This window comes from Anabrus simplex, chromosome X (genome assembly GCF_040414725.1).
Source record: "Anabrus simplex isolate iqAnaSimp1 chromosome X, ASM4041472v1, whole genome shotgun sequence".
In the NCBI taxonomy this organism is placed as follows: Eukaryota; Metazoa; Arthropoda; class Insecta; order Orthoptera; family Tettigoniidae; genus Anabrus; species Anabrus simplex.
This window is the reverse complement of record NC_090279.1, coordinates 175,535,436-175,552,616: the sequence shown is the minus strand read 5'-3', so window position 1 is coordinate 175,552,616 and position 17,181 is coordinate 175,535,436. Positions and strand designations below refer to the sequence as shown.

At 38.2% G+C, this 17,181-nt stretch overlaps 1 long non-coding RNA gene across 1 annotated transcript in view; it reads left to right on the top strand.

Annotated features, from left to right (window-relative positions):
• Positions 1-15,947, top strand: part of LOC136886139 (uncharacterized) — an 84,155-nt gene extending 68,208 nt beyond the window's left edge. The window contains exons 2-3 of the long non-coding RNA XR_010861710.2: positions 14,113-14,266; positions 14,534-15,947. This is a non-coding gene — a long non-coding RNA (uncharacterized lncRNA). The remainder of the gene's footprint in view (positions 1-14,112; positions 14,267-14,533) is intronic.
• The last annotated feature ends 1,234 nt before the right edge of the window (positions 15,948-17,181 follow it).

Sequence of the window (17,181 nt, the reverse complement as noted above, 5' to 3'; positions counted from 1 at the left end):
ACGACGGATGCCCTTTCCGACAACACTTAACTTTCTCATCGAGAAAATGTGAAATGCTCTTAAACCTGTCTGCTAAGTTTAAGAGATGAAATTAAGCGAAAATTAGTGTCTATATCTATATGTCCACCCAACTGTACCGCCAGGCCTCAATTCCTAAATTGCCAGATTATTATTATTATTATTATTATTATTATTATTATTATTATTATTATTGATGAAGCCGAACATTGTAGTTTGATGTAGACGATTGGGAGTTAAACTAGGATAAGAGTATAGATACCATAATAGTTTTGTTTTGTTTACTGTCGTGGCATCTTGTACTGGATTTCTTTGGAACAATAGGTCGGTCTTGTTTGTGAAGCGTAATACGTGGCTTTGGTTAGGATGCTACACAAACTCTCTTTGTTTTCAGTTGGAGACTCGTGATGATATTGCCCGTACCTGGTACTTACGTGGTGTGGTGTACAATTTGGGTGTAGAAACCAAGGCTTAAGAAACAATAGCAGAAAATGTTGAAAACCAGGTGAATTTTAGAAAGTTATATAGCACTCATGCCTTACCTACAAACAGCGAGTCAGTGATGCCGAACAAACGTGTAGAATTTGCAACATTACTATGGTGTTGTTAAGTTTCTTCTTCACATATTACATACAGTGACTTTAAGCAGGCGTTGTTTTCTTGAGTGGTAACGTGTTGGTGATAACTTTTTTGAGTCACAGTAATGAGCAGGTATATGCACTTTTTTAAAACATCAAGCTGCGTGTTCTGTCCGATCGTTGACGGGTCAGTTTTTACAACTGTGTCAGTTGAACAGCAGTCGGTCATTGTAATATTATTGTCGACCAGGTGGGTCCAAATTGAGATGCCTATTTTTTTTTTTTTTTTTACCCGCCATATTCTCCCTTCTGGATAGAACGTTATTTCTGGAGACATTTGGAAGTTCCTAAAAAAAAAAAAAAAAAAAAAAAAAAAAAAAAAAAAAAAAAAAAATCTAATAATCGTGAATATCTCCGTTGTTATTCCATACGGTAAAAACGCATGGATCATTGAGATCGGAAATTGTGTTTTTCACAACATTTTATTTTCATTATAAAGCCCGCCTGGTGGCCACGAAGTCTATACGGTCTGACACTGTGGTTAGCCGGTTCGAGTCCTGTTGGTCGAAAAAATTATCAGAATGATGGCCGGCAGGGTAGGAGAATTGGTGGTATACAATTTCTAAATAGTAGACTGCGTACCAAAAGCCTGAATTAAATCCAAACCTCTCAGCAGTGCTCATTTGGAGTGAGGGTATGTGACGCTGTTGATGGTGATTCGTCCGTCGGATGGAGACGTAAAGTTTTGAGCAGACCTCTTGGTGCTTTTCGACAAGAGTAGGCTATGTGCCGGCACGGGGTTTCGCTTTCTCGCGTCATTCATTTCATCTCATGTCATTAATTCCTCTTATGATGACGTGGATGTCAGGAAAGGCACACGACCATAAAAACTCGCTCATCTCGCTTCATAGTCGACTCCGTGGAGGAACGAGACAAGGGTTCGACATACATTATGTGCATTTTTTAATACAGCTAACATTAACGGAGGAAGTCTCATTTCCTATTTGACACCCCCCCCCCTCGTAATACTGCTACGCCTCTGTATAATCAAATAATATATAGCCTAGTGCACACACTGGCTATCCTTAAACTTGAACACTTTCCCGAATAGTTTTATAATGAGAGACTTAAGGAAATAGGTTTTTTTTTTCAAGCAAATGATTATAGAACACTATTTACAATTTTTATGTCTATATTTACAGCACCTCCTTAAATACAACATTGGAAGTGACAATGCAGTCTTCCAGTACAACTTTTTTGAACAGTGTCCTCGGTTATACAATATTATACAGCAATGCACGGTACATGGACCATGCGGAACGTTCAACACTAACAGTCCTTGCATGCAAGATGGTAAATATACCAATGGTAAATATACCAAGACTTTCTCAATGAAAGGTTACCCCATGTACCGAAGGAAAGAAAATGGACGTTCAATTATTGTAGGCTCCCATGAAGTAGATAATCGCGCTGGAGTATGCCTTATAATCCTTACTTATCCCTCAAGTATAAACCTACTCGGGAAAGTGTGGTTTATGAACAGGTGAGATTTCTCGCACGAGTCCCTGCGAAATGACAAGAAAAACCTGAAAAGAATTAACGTTTAATAGTTTATAGGAATAGACAACTGATAATTACAGCATGTTATGACGACATAAAACAGGCGTCCCAGCGGCCAAATAAGTGGACACCAATGATGGCGCGTACTTTCCTACAGCAGCAGTATTTGCAAATCGCACACTTCGTACATTTTTTGAAGTTATTTTTTAAAGAAATTATCGATACTTATGAAATTAGAGTGCAATTCGTGACTGGTAATGTCGATTCTCTTTCTTTTGAATGCTCATTTGCCGCGATCGGTTAATTGTGAGCGCCGCAAAAGGGATCTATACTACTGAAATACTGTAATGTATGATGTATATAGAGCGTGTGCTCCCCAGTTAATGTCTGAAGATACCCAACGCTGTAAAGTGATCGTGAAACAAAGATAGTTGATTAACATTGCCATAGTTGCTATTACAGTGCTGAACTCTGTGTTATAAAATATTGAATGTTATTGTAATTGTCGTTTGCTTCTTGTGGCGCATTGAGCTGTGCTGTCGTGACCATTGTTTTGCCTGTGATAGAGAAAGCATTGTGCACACGATAGAACCTGCCCTGCCTACACCCCTTGGCTATAGGATGTGAGTTGTATCTTTTACGCGGTGAATAACTTTTGTTCTGAAAATTGGCGCCTTTTCAAAACGTTCCGACGAGATATTTTCAGTTAGATAGCCGTCCTTCTCGATCAGTTCGGTCGACCTCTTTGCTCTACAAGAGTGTGGTACAACAAGCTTATTTTTGTGCGTAGTAGCAGCGTCCCATTTATTGTAATATGGGTTGTAGTTCGGTATGATGACTATACACAATGCGTCCGGCACCTTGGCTGAATACCGCAGCAGCCTTCGATTCAGAGGGTCTGGGTTTCGATTTCCGGTCGGGCTAGGAATTTTAGCCGCATATGATTAATCCGTCTTGCTCGGGGACTGGAGTTTGTGTTAATCTTAATAAACTTATAAATGTTAGCTTCTTCAGCCCGCCGAAACTAATTTTGAGTTAAAAATAGTATGTATAAACATTTATATATATTTCTGCTTAAATACTTGTTCGAGTCATCAGTCCATAGACTGGTTTGATGCAGCACTCCATGCCACCCTATACTGTGTTAACCTTTGCATTTCTATGTAACTGCTGCATCCTACATCTGCTCTAATCTGCTTGTCAGATTCATACCTTGGTCTACCCCTATCGTTCTTACTTCGGCCGGGCTGAGTGGCTCAGACGGTTGAGGCGCTGGCCTTCTGGCCCCAACTTGGCAGGTTCGATCCGGGCCCAGTCCGGTGGTATTTGAAGATGCTCAAATACGTCAGCCTCGTGTCGGTAGATTTACTGGCACGTAAAAGAACTCCTGCGGGACTACATTCCGGCACCTCGGCGTCTCCGAAAACCGTGCAAGTAGTTACTGGGACGAAAAGCCAATAACTGGGTGTCATAAGATGTGTCCTATCATTTTATCTCTTCTTCTCGTCAAATTTAGCCGAACCAATCTCCTCTCACCAATTCGACTCTTTCCCTTCATTCGTGATTCGATCTATTCATCTCACCTTCAGCATTCTTCTGTAACACCATATTTTAAAAGCTTCTCTTTCTTTCTGAGCTAGTTATCGTCCATGTTTCACTTCCATACATTGCCAGGCTTCAGACGAAAGTCTTAAAAAAAAAAAAATTCTAATTCCTATATCAATATTTGAAGGGACCAAATTTCTTTTCTTAAGAAAGGCCGCCCTTGTTTGTGCTAGTCTGCATTTTATGTCGTCCTTCTGCCATCGTTAGTTATTTTACTACCCAAGTAACAATGTTCATCTACTTCTTTTAAGACTTAATTTCCTAATTAATATTTCCTGCATTACCTGACTTCGTTCAACTCCACTCCTAGGAACTTGCCTCTTCTCGGCAAATTTACGGGCGAGTAAGACAACTGCTGCCGGACTAATCATGTCTTTCTTACCATTTGTTATTTCCTTTTACTGAAGCTAACCACCTTTTTCTCCTTGATTTCTTCCACGCTCTTGATTAAGTAGCTGTGTATTTTCTTTGTTCCGAGCGAGTTGGCCGGGCGGTTAGGAGCGCGCAGCTGTGAGATTGCATTCGGGAGATAGTGGGTTCGAACCCCACAGTCGGCAGCCCTGAAGATGTTTTTCCGTGGTTTCCGATTTTCGCACCAGGCAAATGCAGGGGCTGTATCTTTTGCACCTTGCTCTATTTTCATTTTTAAATCGAAGAAACCATTTCTCAGATTATATTATTAGAAGTCTACTATCCATAAACATAATATCTAAATTAACGTAATATCGGATGATATCGCAGGTGAATATCTGGTAAATCATGTTGGAGACGAAGAAAATAATTGATAAGATGTGGGTAATATTATAAGTTATTGTTCTACATGATGTTGCTAATGAAGAAATCGGGGAAGTGAGTGTAATAACCTCGTTTTGAGTGCCCCTTTTTACTGAATTACCAAGGACACCAACAGCAGCGATAAGTTTTTACCAGATCGCAAAAATAACTATAGGTTTGCTAAGGTAAAATTCGTCAATATGTCTGTTGTGTTGAAAAGTTGGAGGTACAATTCATTGCCAATAAGTTACGTCGAAGAGTTGGCGTCAGGAAGGGCATCTGGCCGTAAAAATGACATACCCAAAATCTAGCTCAAGTGTTGACCCCAAGTAATTTGGGGATACGATCAAGAAGAAAAAGAAGAAGAAATCAAAACGATGGATTTGTGCTCGACACGATTTAATAGCTGAAAACTTACAGCCGATAGCTGCGAGTTCGTTCCCCACCGATGTTCGGATGTCCATTTTTGCTCTGTACTTCACATTCTCTTGATATGTATACTACTTGTACTCGTCACAGTGTAATAACTGAAAACTTAAATTGATGTTTTGATAGTGTTTACGTAAATATTCCTGGATCATTTTTCTTTTTTGTCATCCCGCCAGCTGACGCCCCATGCGGTTTGTAAACATTGCGCGGACCATAGCTTGATCATTTATGTAATTTTCATGTAATAACTTATAGCCTAATATACTACTGGTAAAGTAGGGTTTGTAACTGGATATTCAATAATAATAATAATAATAATAATAATAATAATAATAATAATAATAATAAAATAGAACTTCGGCAGTGAACTGTGAGATATAAAATATTTGAATAGATCAATTGAACTAATAGAGAATTGCAACTCTGTAATAATATCCAAGTGACTGTGCACTGGAACTATCTGAGGCATTTAATATTCGCATTTTGATACAACAACTCGAAAAGGTTAACGGATGACTGCTGGGAACATCGCAACATCGAATATTATTCTTTAGCACCCCTATCCTTGGCTGTGGTGTATGCTGAAGAAGACGTCAGTATGTTTACGGTTGATGTTGAATGTCGAGGTAAGTTATTGTGTACTGTTATTTGTTTGCTTACCTTATTTTACTAAGTGGAAATAAAAATATGTATTAGTGGATGTTATGTATTTTCAGATTTACCTCCTTTCATCTTAATAACAACTGCACCAAGTATACCAGGTGAGGAATAAACCCATTTTAGATACTTCGTAGCAAACATTCGTAAATATTTATTATTATTCGATGTGCGATGTTGCAAAGTTTACGATCCTTTTTGATGGAAACATTATTTTTACTAGACTAACTAACCTTTCATATCCCAACAATTTGTAAGAAAGCACCAAGTATCCTTCATGTTCCGTAAGTTATCAGTTGGGAGACGGCTCGTTCTTCATATCGTAATTCTAGGACCTCGGAAAGAATTCCTCTAAACACAATGTTCTATGAAATACAGAAATATAAATCGTACTATAACCACTGAACGGTTTTCCGTGGTTGATATCTTTAATGAAAACTTAGTTTCAGTATCAGTTTAGGAATATAATTTTCAAAGAACTTAAGTACTGGGTTTTATATGGTAAATTAAAGCTGGTTATGAATTCAATTTAACGATTGCAAGGAGGTTTCAAGACGGTCGAGTGGGAGGGAGAATCACGTGATTGCTTGATGGTTGGCAGGTTCGAATCAGCTTGGCCGTTGACAGCCCAGTTCTCTTGGAGCTTCCACCGTATTTGAATGGAGCTGGCTTTTGATGAAATTAAATGGCGTATGGCTTTTAGTGCCGGGAGTGTCCGAAGACATGTTCGACTCGCCAGGTGCAGGTCTTTCGATTTGACGCTCGTAGGCGACCTGCGCGTCATGATGAGGATAAAATGATGATGAAGACGACACATACACCCAGCCCCCGTGCCCGAGAAATTCACCAATGATGGTTAAAATTCCCGACCCAGCCGGGGATCGAACTCGGGATCCCTGTGACCAAAGGCCAGCACGCTAACCATTTAGCCATGCAGCCGGATGGCTTTTGATGAATGACGTGACACGAAGGAGCTCAACAAAACGTGATTGTTTTTTTTTTAATGATTCTGAGCTGAGGAATTTCACGGAAGTAATCGCAGGGTGGGTGTATCATACGCCAACCATTTGTTCATAAATCCCTTATTGGAAGAGAGTACCATAAATACTCTTTCGGAACTACGCAACTGTCTAGTAGGTCATTTTGCTTCTTTTACTGAAAAGCAAGTGTTAATAATTGGGTTTCTCACTCCATTAAAATATGTTTAGCCTAAACATTTCTGCCCCTACAAACCACCAGTACTTTAAAATGTGTTCTATGCTGAGTTGATTCAAACATGATGTGGAGGTCAAACACCTAAAGGAGAGCACAATATGTGCGTCAGCTATCAGTTCAGCGTTATTTTTCTCTAGTAATTGTACATACAGTCGTGTTGTGAGAGGAATAAAGAAGAAACATTGGTTACTTTTTAAACTGAAGTTGCCGTGCACTGGTGAAATCTGTCGAAGAAACATGTAGTTTTTAATAAAACTTGAAAAATATTAATGTTATTCCATTAAGATATTAAGTTTCGATTACTCGAGTGTTTGACGGTGGCCCTGTAGGCTGAATATTGATTTTATTAATATAATAAATTATGATTATCCTTTTGTGTTTCGTATCGTTTATAGCTGACAGGCGAGTGTTTATAAATAGGAGTGTTATACACAATAGACAGCACTCAGCAAATGCTTGCAGGGCCTTATGAATCATCTTATATAATTTCTTGAAGGGTAACCCTTTTTGAACTCCTTACATGTGTCGTCCATTTGGAAACAGGGACAAGTCATTCAGAACGAAGTGTTGGCAAAACTCAAAAAATCTCCCTCTGACTGATGAATTTGGAATTAATATAAACTTCTCTTCCTAAATACATTTTCAGGTTACGTGCAGTAAGGAAATGTAATTTCCTAAATCGTGTATTGGTACTTTTCTCTAAAAGTCAAAAATAATATTGGAATTACCCCATTTTGCAACTTTTTGATGGACTTGCCCTTTATTGCAGCAGTAAGAAACAAAGAACTGAAAATAAATAAATACAAGCTGTGGTTTCCTTTTTTCCTGATCTTATTAAAATATAGAATGTAAACTACATTTATGGCATCTGTACACAAAAATATACAGTATATGCAATAATCCAATATTATATGTTAAGGAACAAACTGAAATTAAACATATAGTACGGTATTACTTTCTATTAACTGTTCCAAAATACTCCCTAATTGCTTATAATGCCACTATAATTGGTCCGTCACACACAGAATGTTAAAAAATTAAACTCTTACTCATAAACACTTGTGGATCTCCTATTCATAGTAAAGTGACTGGAGATTTAAAGAATTCCACTAGGCTCATTTCAATAAACTCCTCAAAATCGAAAGTGGTTCATCAACTACGTCGTCGTGTGGTTTTTGTGGTTCTTGCACAACAAACGTAAATTAATAAAGTTCTGGCAGTGAGGCCCAGATTTCTCCAAAATGTACAGCAAGTAAATCTGCATTTTTAAAATTTTTTTTAGATGCTTTGGTCACTCCGGTATTAACTTTCGTAGGCTGAATAGAACTGGACAATATCCCACGCTTCAATGAAGATTTGGCGACGCCAACATCAAGGCAATAATTTAATTCACCTTGGACGAGGACATTACCTAATATTTTACCTATAGTCAGTTTAAGCCTCTTGCAGGGAGCGAAATGGAAATGATACGAAGCCGGAGATTTCATAACTGATTCGACTCCTATTTTCCGACGAGCAGTCCCATTTGTACGCTGTTACAGTAACACAAATGGAAATACCACAAATTGCATCATTCACTACACTACTAAAGATATTGCATTCAATTTAGCTGTTTCTTTTCGTTTCCATGTTGATGGCAAGCGAAGTTTCTTTTTTCCTTTCACCGCACAAAATAGCAGAGTGAATAAAAGCAAAGTCATCTCCGTACAGGCCATGAAGGCCCCTGGAGGGCTGGAAGGTAAAGGAATTAACCTAGTACTCATTTTTGGTGTAGGTTGAGTGAACCTCAGGGCCATGTGCACCTCTGGAAGTGGAAATCTCGTTTCTTAAATTTTACGACTTCCTGACGGGGAATCGAACCCACGTCCTTCCGGGTGAACCGAGCACGGCTTTACCGCCTCGGCTATGCAGCCTCTAGCAGAGTGAATAAAGAGTGATAATTAAATCAGCAAACACGACATGAAAATTCTAACTTCACCTGTCCCAAATCAAGATAGATTTAGTCTTCGCCATGTAAACGTGAGCTAGGACGGATTTGTCCCATTTTGCATTCTCACTTACCTTGGTGTGTGCATTCTGCATCAGAATTGACATCGGACTTATACCATTCTGCAAATTATTGTACATTTCTAAGTGAATTTAAAGCTGGACTTGTTATGTTTTGAAACGTTGTTATTCGTCCTTCTGTAAGTCTTGGATAGACTGACAAGATGATGCAACGCCCTAAAAATGTTGAATATGTGGACTTGTCCCCTTCTGCAAATGGGCGACTCCCATAATTTCTCTAGTTCTGTGCTTACAGAAGTAATTTCTTTAAATGCTCAGTCATTGTGAACTGTTTTTCTTGGGGGACAATGTTGCATGAACCAGTAACCTGTAATGGTTAATTGAGGAATTGTGTAAATTATGTACTGCATGTAAAGGTAAGTGAACTACAGACCCTTGTGAAAATGGTTGTTTCGCATTGCTCAGAAGATATAATAATTATGCTGAGCGCGAAACACGTAGCAGGTGGCAGTTGCCATAATTACAGACTTCAGGTTCACAAATTTAAGTAACACAATACACTCTAATTTAATAAAACTTGATTGAGTCTGGGATTGCTTCCACTTACTTGGACCCTGTTTCTGTCTTTTTGTTCTTCCTTCTGTTCGATCTCCTTTAACCCATTACCTTGTATTTTACAACTTCAAAGGAATTACGTTAACAGGGACTTGGGGGTATTTAATTTTCCCAATTACCATAGCCTGATCACGTCTTTTGTATATTTATATTTATTTTTATATTGTAGGAGGGGCCAGACTCTTCATTCTTCAGTTTGGACAAGAAGCTACCAATGTCGTTTACTTGCCCTTTGAAATAACAATCATAATATCACTGTAGACTAACATTGATTCAATAAAGGCACGCAGTCCGCATCAAGGATATCATGTTGAAGTAGAAAAGAACAATACTACATTTTGAAAATGTTACGGAAATCCATGTGATGTGTTTGCCTGCTTGGTCATTTTTAGAACGAACGAAAAACAATCTGTCGGATTACATTGTGTTCAAACACCCCATTTATTTATTTATTTATTTATTTATTTATTTATTTATTTATTTATTTATTTATTTATTTATTTATTTATTTATTTATTTATTTATTTAATTTATTTATTTATTTATTTATTTATTTATTTTTCATCTCGCCATCATTTGCAGAGATGGTTTTAAGCCAGCTCTGTTTATAATTGCTGTATATTTATTAACACAGTCGGTAAGTTCTTGAACTGCGCCTAGAATGTTGGCATCCATGCAGCATGGCGTACACGCATAGCTTCTCATCTTCCCTCAAAATAGTCTTCGTTGGCAATTATCCACGTCTGCCAACTTTGTTATAGCTGTTTGAAACACTGCTGAAAGAAATCTGTAGGAAGATCCTGTACGGCTGTTCTTGTGCCCGTGATGATCTCGCCAGCGGGATGAAATCTTTGTCCACGTAGCTTGGCTTTCAGGCGGGGAAAGAGAGAAAATGGTGCGAAATGCGGGGGAAGTGTGGAGGGCATGGCAAAATGTTGTATTGCCATTTCCTCTTAAAATCTAGGCAATCGTAACGATGTGCAGGGGTGCTGTGTGACAGCAGCCAGTTCTTCCTGTGTCACTCTGATGAGAATAGTGCTGAACTCGTCATTCGCTTTATGTGCGAAAGCGGAGTAATCAAGGGGTTCTAAATTTCAAGTTTAATGTGTCCTTTTGGGCGTAATAAAATCATATTATTTTTAAAATAATCTTTTCAAATTCCTCCGTTTAATAAATAGTTTTAAATTTATTTTCATGTTCTTTCCACTTAAATTGTTCAGGCAAGATGGTTACCTAGTTTTACTTCCTCTTAAAACGACAATTTCCACCACCACCTGCGGGCGCTTATGACGAATTGAATCGTGCAGACGACACGAAGGATCTCCTTGTAGCTGTTCTTGTTTCCAGTTGCTCCTTGTGAGATGAACTCCATGTGCACAGTTCCCGTTGAGTCCAAACGTATTTCAAGCATCACAGTGCCTTTAGACATGTCGTTGTTTTTGTTTTTTTCATTGTGGCGATATGAGCGATTTCGACTTAATCATCAGAAACACTTCTAGCGGAATTTTGTGCGTGCATGATCTGACTTTTGCTTCTTGCTGAAACTGTGATATTCTCGCGTTCCGCCACTCATATCCATCTACTTTCACAACGGAGGCCTTAGTTCTGCTTACACTGTATGCTACGCAATACGAATACTTCTTGCTGCGATGTGCGAAGAACTGTCTCGGCACCATCTCGTGGTGCAAACTATCCGCTGCATTGCACGATAGCGATACTGTGAGGCTTATTTCAATGTATGTAAGAGAACGCTTACGCGATGGTCATTTGATGCACATATTTTTTATCCTTACAATGTTCTACTACTACTACTATTGCTACAATGGTATAGCTAATAATAATAATAATAATAATAATAATCATCATCGTATGGCCTCAGCTACCGTGTGCAGACTTTTCAAGTGACGCCATCTGGCTGTCTGCTCGTCAATTTCGACGTTCCGTTTTACTCTAGGCCCACTAGATGGCAGACGGAGTAAACCGAAACTCTCTTGGGCGTCTATGGCTGAGATTTAATTAATTTTGTCGGGTAAACACCAAAAGTGTCACCAGAGATCTTTTACATGCCGACATCGTACGACATGGAGTGTCGAATGGACTTTTCTCCGCCCTTCAAAAATCCGACTACCTCTGCCGGGTTTGAACCCGCTATCTTGAAATCTCGTAAATGTCACCTTCTAAATTTCCATTTCCACAAGTGCTGCTTGGTTAAAATCCCTTAAATCTCCGCCATAGCATTTGTAATTAATTCCAGTGTTACCAACAAAGGTTCTAAAATATTCTGTAGTAATACATTACAATACCTCTGCACCATATTTGAGTCGCAGAATAATAATGATATTCAAACATGTTACTTAAGCATTGCAGTCACACTGCCAGCATTGAGTAATGTCTAAGAACCGTGGTACTGGCCAGTTGATCAGTGAAATGTTGTATGGCCCGATGAAACCAGCGTTACATTCCCTCTTGCCCATGTGGTGAAAACTATGAATCAGTGGTCCCACAGAGTAAATGTCCAGGTCAGAACGATGGGGACGGTGTAAGTCTAATGGTGTGAAGACTCTCGTATTGACATTGTATTGATTCCCTATCTATAAATAAACGTATGGAAGCCAGAAGACATTTACAACTTGTTGGTGGGTATGTACACTCGTTCACACGATTGGCATTTCCGGAGGGAAACGGTTATTTCCAGCAGGATAATGTACTCTGCTGCAGAGCTGATAGTGTGTTTCAGAAGCATGCCATTGCGATCTGCCATTGCTTCGACGGCCAACGTGTTCACCGATCTTAATCTCTTTGAGCACTTACGGGGTGAGTCTGAACGGGATTTGAATAACGATCCCCTCTAATATTCAGTCTGCGTGGTGCACCATCCTTCGGGAACACTGTTGAGAATTGGAACTCGTGGAATCAGTACCACAACGAATCCAGGGCGTTTTGACGTCGAAACTAGGTGTAATGAGGAATTGGGTGTCTTAATTTTTGGACCTTTTTGTATATAATGTACAGTGTAAAGTGAAAGTGAACCACAACCATTTAGATATCAAAATGTTTGTTATTATTTTCGTTGTCTCTTGTCTTCCCTTGTGCACACAATAATTTGCTATTTTCTAGGTGTTTGTTTGTTTTCAACAGATTATACGATATGTAACATAAATACAGGGCAATTTATTTTAAGAAAACGGTTTTGTTTCTCGATCTTCAAGAACGATCTTACTAGAATTATGATAATCTCTGTCCACGCTATTTGAAATGTTCAAATTATCCATCATCTGTTTGAATTCAGACCCCTTGACTTAGTTCCGAACTTTTCCAACATTTCCAACGTAAGTCTGACCGATTCCACAGTTACAAAGAGTGGCCCTCTAACATAGTTTTAAGACATGAATGCGCATTTTAACACACCAGTATGAAAATCCACAGTCTGCGTTTTCAGCCGGGTCAGGAATGGAATGGAGCCCCCATCTAGCGGCAAGGATAGGAACTGTGCCGGCTGCCGAAGCCTGTCGCACTCCTCTGGTGCAATGCTTAATGACTGACAGATGAAATGAAATTACATTGGAGTGTGTTGCTGGAATGGAAGGTGACAGGGAAAACCTAAGTACCCGGAGAAAATCCTGCCCTGCCTCGGCTTTGTTCAGCACAAATATCACATGGAGTGACCGGGATTTGAACCACAGAACCCAACGGTGAGAAACCGGCGCGCTGCTGCCTGAGCCACGGAGGCTCACCCAAGAAAATAAAAAAACAAATTGTAATACAGTACCTATCGAAAATGCTCAAACATATGATTTAATTCCAGCAAAGAAGTTGATGTACACTAAGATCAGACTGACAGTTCAGTAAAAGTATGCATTTCCGGACCTACACTGATCTGCAGTAGACGTTCTTACATCCATCTCTTGCAAAACATGGCCGATTCGCATAAAACATTGTATAATGGGTAAGAAATTAGTAACCTTGATATAACACAGAAAGGAATGTAAAATACTTTTAAAGTAACTTTAAACACACATTTATAACTGTTAGGTTCTTCAGTCTGTAGAAAGTACCTGAAAAAGAAAACGTATGACAACAGATTATACCTGGAAAGAAACAGCTTAATTAAAATTTGACTTCACTTTTTTTTTTCTTTACATATTGTATGTTCAGTGTTTGTCCCACCTTTTTATGCAGCATCATTATCAAATATTGATAATAGAATAGTTTTCTCATCTACATAAAAACTTATGAGACAGTGGGGTATGTTGATTATGACGTATCCTAATTGAGACACATTCAAGTGTCACACAAGAGTATACAAAGAAATTTAGGAATTGTTTAACAGCATACAATACCTATTTAAAATGCTCAGTACTTTCCAGACAACTCCAAATGTTTCTTTCTTCCTTTAGCTATTCTGTTTAAAATGTACTCATCCCACAGGTGGTTGATGTAATACTTCTTGAATGGTTTTGAATACTTTGTAACTATCATACTTTCTATGAGATGGTTTGAATTTTATTGTTCAGTATATTTTCTGTTGTAAGCTGTGATTGTGCCATTCTTTTACAGAAGTTATGGATTTTCTGACATTTTTCATTAAGCTTTCTGTTATGTGCAGTTAAAAGATATACATATCTATGTATTTGGTTTTGTTTTTGTTTTACAGTTTGATGGCTATTCTTCCAAATTGACTAAATATGGAAAACCATGTTTGTTCTACAAAAAGCTCTTGTCACCTTGAACCAGTAGATCTAAACTTGGCACCAGTGAATCTGCAAATGCCTAAGATGCTGAAGGAGGCCAACTGTACCAGTGAATCTGTAAGTTTACTTTAATTCCTCTTCTGGATTGTTAAAAGCCACTGCCTAAGTCAGTCCTGGAATAAATATTGTATATCTGTTCTTCCACTTTGGATTAAAATAAACACCATTGTTCAGTTTAAGCTGTCATTTAAACATACATAAAATGTGTTCTATATTTTGCTTGCAAGCTGTTGGACATACAAAGCTGGTGGGTTTATTTCTTAATTTTACATGTTATTTCCATTTATTATATCATTTATTAATCATGGCTTTATTATTTTGCAGGAAATCCAGCATGGCAAGATATTTCGGAAATGATTCAGAAAATTTGCAGTGATAATTTTGGTGCATTTATTGATAACTCTGATTTTAAAAAATGGAGCTTTTAAATAAAGCACACCTCAGAAAATGGATATTAAGTAACACTCAGCTGCATTTGAAATTCAATAAAAATGAAAATTCAAAGTTCTTTTGGAATATAGGGACACAAAACAAGCACAAGAGATAATAAAACTAAAAGTTGTTACAAGAAGAAAAGAAAAGACATCAGGTTATTCAAAACCACCAACCGGTATCAGTGTAACCCAAAGTGGAGAGATGAACAGATCAGTTGGTGACTAGATGCAAGTGGCTAATTTTACTGTAGAATTGTCCAAATGTTCTAATTGATTCTGACATGTGTATATTTTGAGTGTAGTGAAGCTGTACTTTGTGAAGAAAAAAAAAAAAAAAAATAGGTTGTAACAAGTTGCAAGGCAGCTTTGACTATATGTCTTAGTGAAATTGTCAGGATTAGTAGACAAATAAAACATCAAATATAGTTGAACAAACATTACATCATGGTATATGCTAATATTCTTCTGTTAGACAGGGGAAATGCTTATCCCTCCACATAGGGTTGGCGTCAGGAAGGTCATCCAACCGTAAAACGTGGCCGAATCCACATGTGCGAGGCAATTCACACCCATGGCCCCACAGGTGTAGGAAAAGCGGCAGAAAAAGACGGAGAAAATGCTTTGCAGACATGTGAAAATATTTTAAAGAATATTGAGAGAATGTTCATAGTGGTAAATCTGTGTTTAGTGATGTGATCTAAGGAATTCAAGGTTGGGACTTGTAAAACTTAGCCTCGATGATATTCAGATATAGAGAACACTCATGTAGTGGTAAACATAGAAGTCAATCCTTATCCTGAAAACACCCTAAACATCTCATGAAACATTGTTTCAGCTCCTGGTATAAAAATAGGGTACCTCAGCATCTTTCAGAGAAAAACTTCATAAATCAGCATCTGATCTACTAATGCTCCCAAATAAAGTACAATATTTCTGAAATAAAAGGAGGGAGTTTTCTAAGGCATTGTAGTGTGAAAAGTGTTCCAGTGGTCATTGTTTATGCACAGAGATATTAGAAGCCATTATTTATGGAGTCAGGTCCCAATTCATACATATTTTGCCATTTCGCTAGAAATTGCATTGGATTGTGTAAAACATTTTCCCATATCTAAAATAAGCCTGTTGACTGACGTCCAGTTGGTTTAGACTCTGCTGAAGTGTTTGGACAGGAAAATCACTTGTAATTTCATTGCTGTCAAAAGGCTTCATAATCTTCCTAGTTAGCTTGGTTCAATGGTGAGGAAATATGTTCAAATCATAAGACTGCAGACTATTTTGATGAATAAATAATGTACTAAGATGAATATTTCTTCATTTCTTCCCCAGTAAAATGCTCTGAACCTTCGGTATTACCCTGTGTACAGTGTTGATCAAGGAATGTGTGACAATTTAGAAAACCCCAATTTTAGAGATACTTTCAGTTTGAAGATGTATGTTTGTTAACTATAATTAAGCCCTTCTGGTCAAGCTTTCTACTCTTGCATATTTTAGAACAAATTTATTTTTTCAATTAAATTTTGATGAATTATGCATCATAAATTTTTTCTATCTCTAATTTGAAGGATGCTAGGTCATATTTTCCTTTACTCTTTCACGGTTTTTGACCGGCAGAATACTACTGAATAGGACTGAATTCATTTGATGGAAAAGGAAGATGCCATAAGCCTAGAAAATATTCTAAATTCAGGAATTGTGCCAGAAAATTGTGATGATTTATTTTTACCAATCCAAAAATTGATGATTCTATCATACAGGAATCATAAGGGAAGTGTGAGGCCCCCACTCAGTGGAAGTTAAGTATACATACCTTCTGTTTATTGCTGTAAATGTGTTTCAGATTGTATCTTTGTTAATGATAATTCCTTCGCTAATGTGTTGCTGCCCTTGTAAGGGAGACCCTTCGACGATTCTTTGGGAAACTGGAATGTACCCTCTTTCTAACAATCCATGTGATGGTTAAGCATATTTTGAGCATCATGACTCGCTCATAGTTCTTCTGGATTATCTGTTAACTATTTCATTTATTGCTTGCCTCATTTCGCGATAGCATTTCCTGTTGCGACGAGACTTAGGTAGTGAATTTCCGGCGTGCCAGTGGCCGATTTGGCAAGCCTGCTCGACGCCTCGCACCGCCAAGATGGAAAGGAAGGACATCAGCTGGGCGAGACGGAACGCGATGAATGGACGGAAGGATGCATGGGCCTATGTAGTGGCGGAAGTGTTAGTATGTATGTAGGATGCTGCCCTCGAGCGGCGGTGGTCGATAGCAAGTGTCTGCTTTAGGCAAGATCTCTGTGGCTTGTGGAGGGGACTCGCGTGTGTGCTATATAACCTTAAGGGGAGATGCAGGCAGATTTTCAGTCATGTGTTTGATTGCACACCTTTCTCAATTTGCATCATATCTCGATGAAACATGGAACACTTTTTTAATATGACCTAAACGGTTGCTGTGAATGTTTAAGGACCACTGTGATAATTTTATTTAAAGTTATTGAAGTATTAATTTTTCATACGCCTCTGCTTTTCGGTAGATATTTT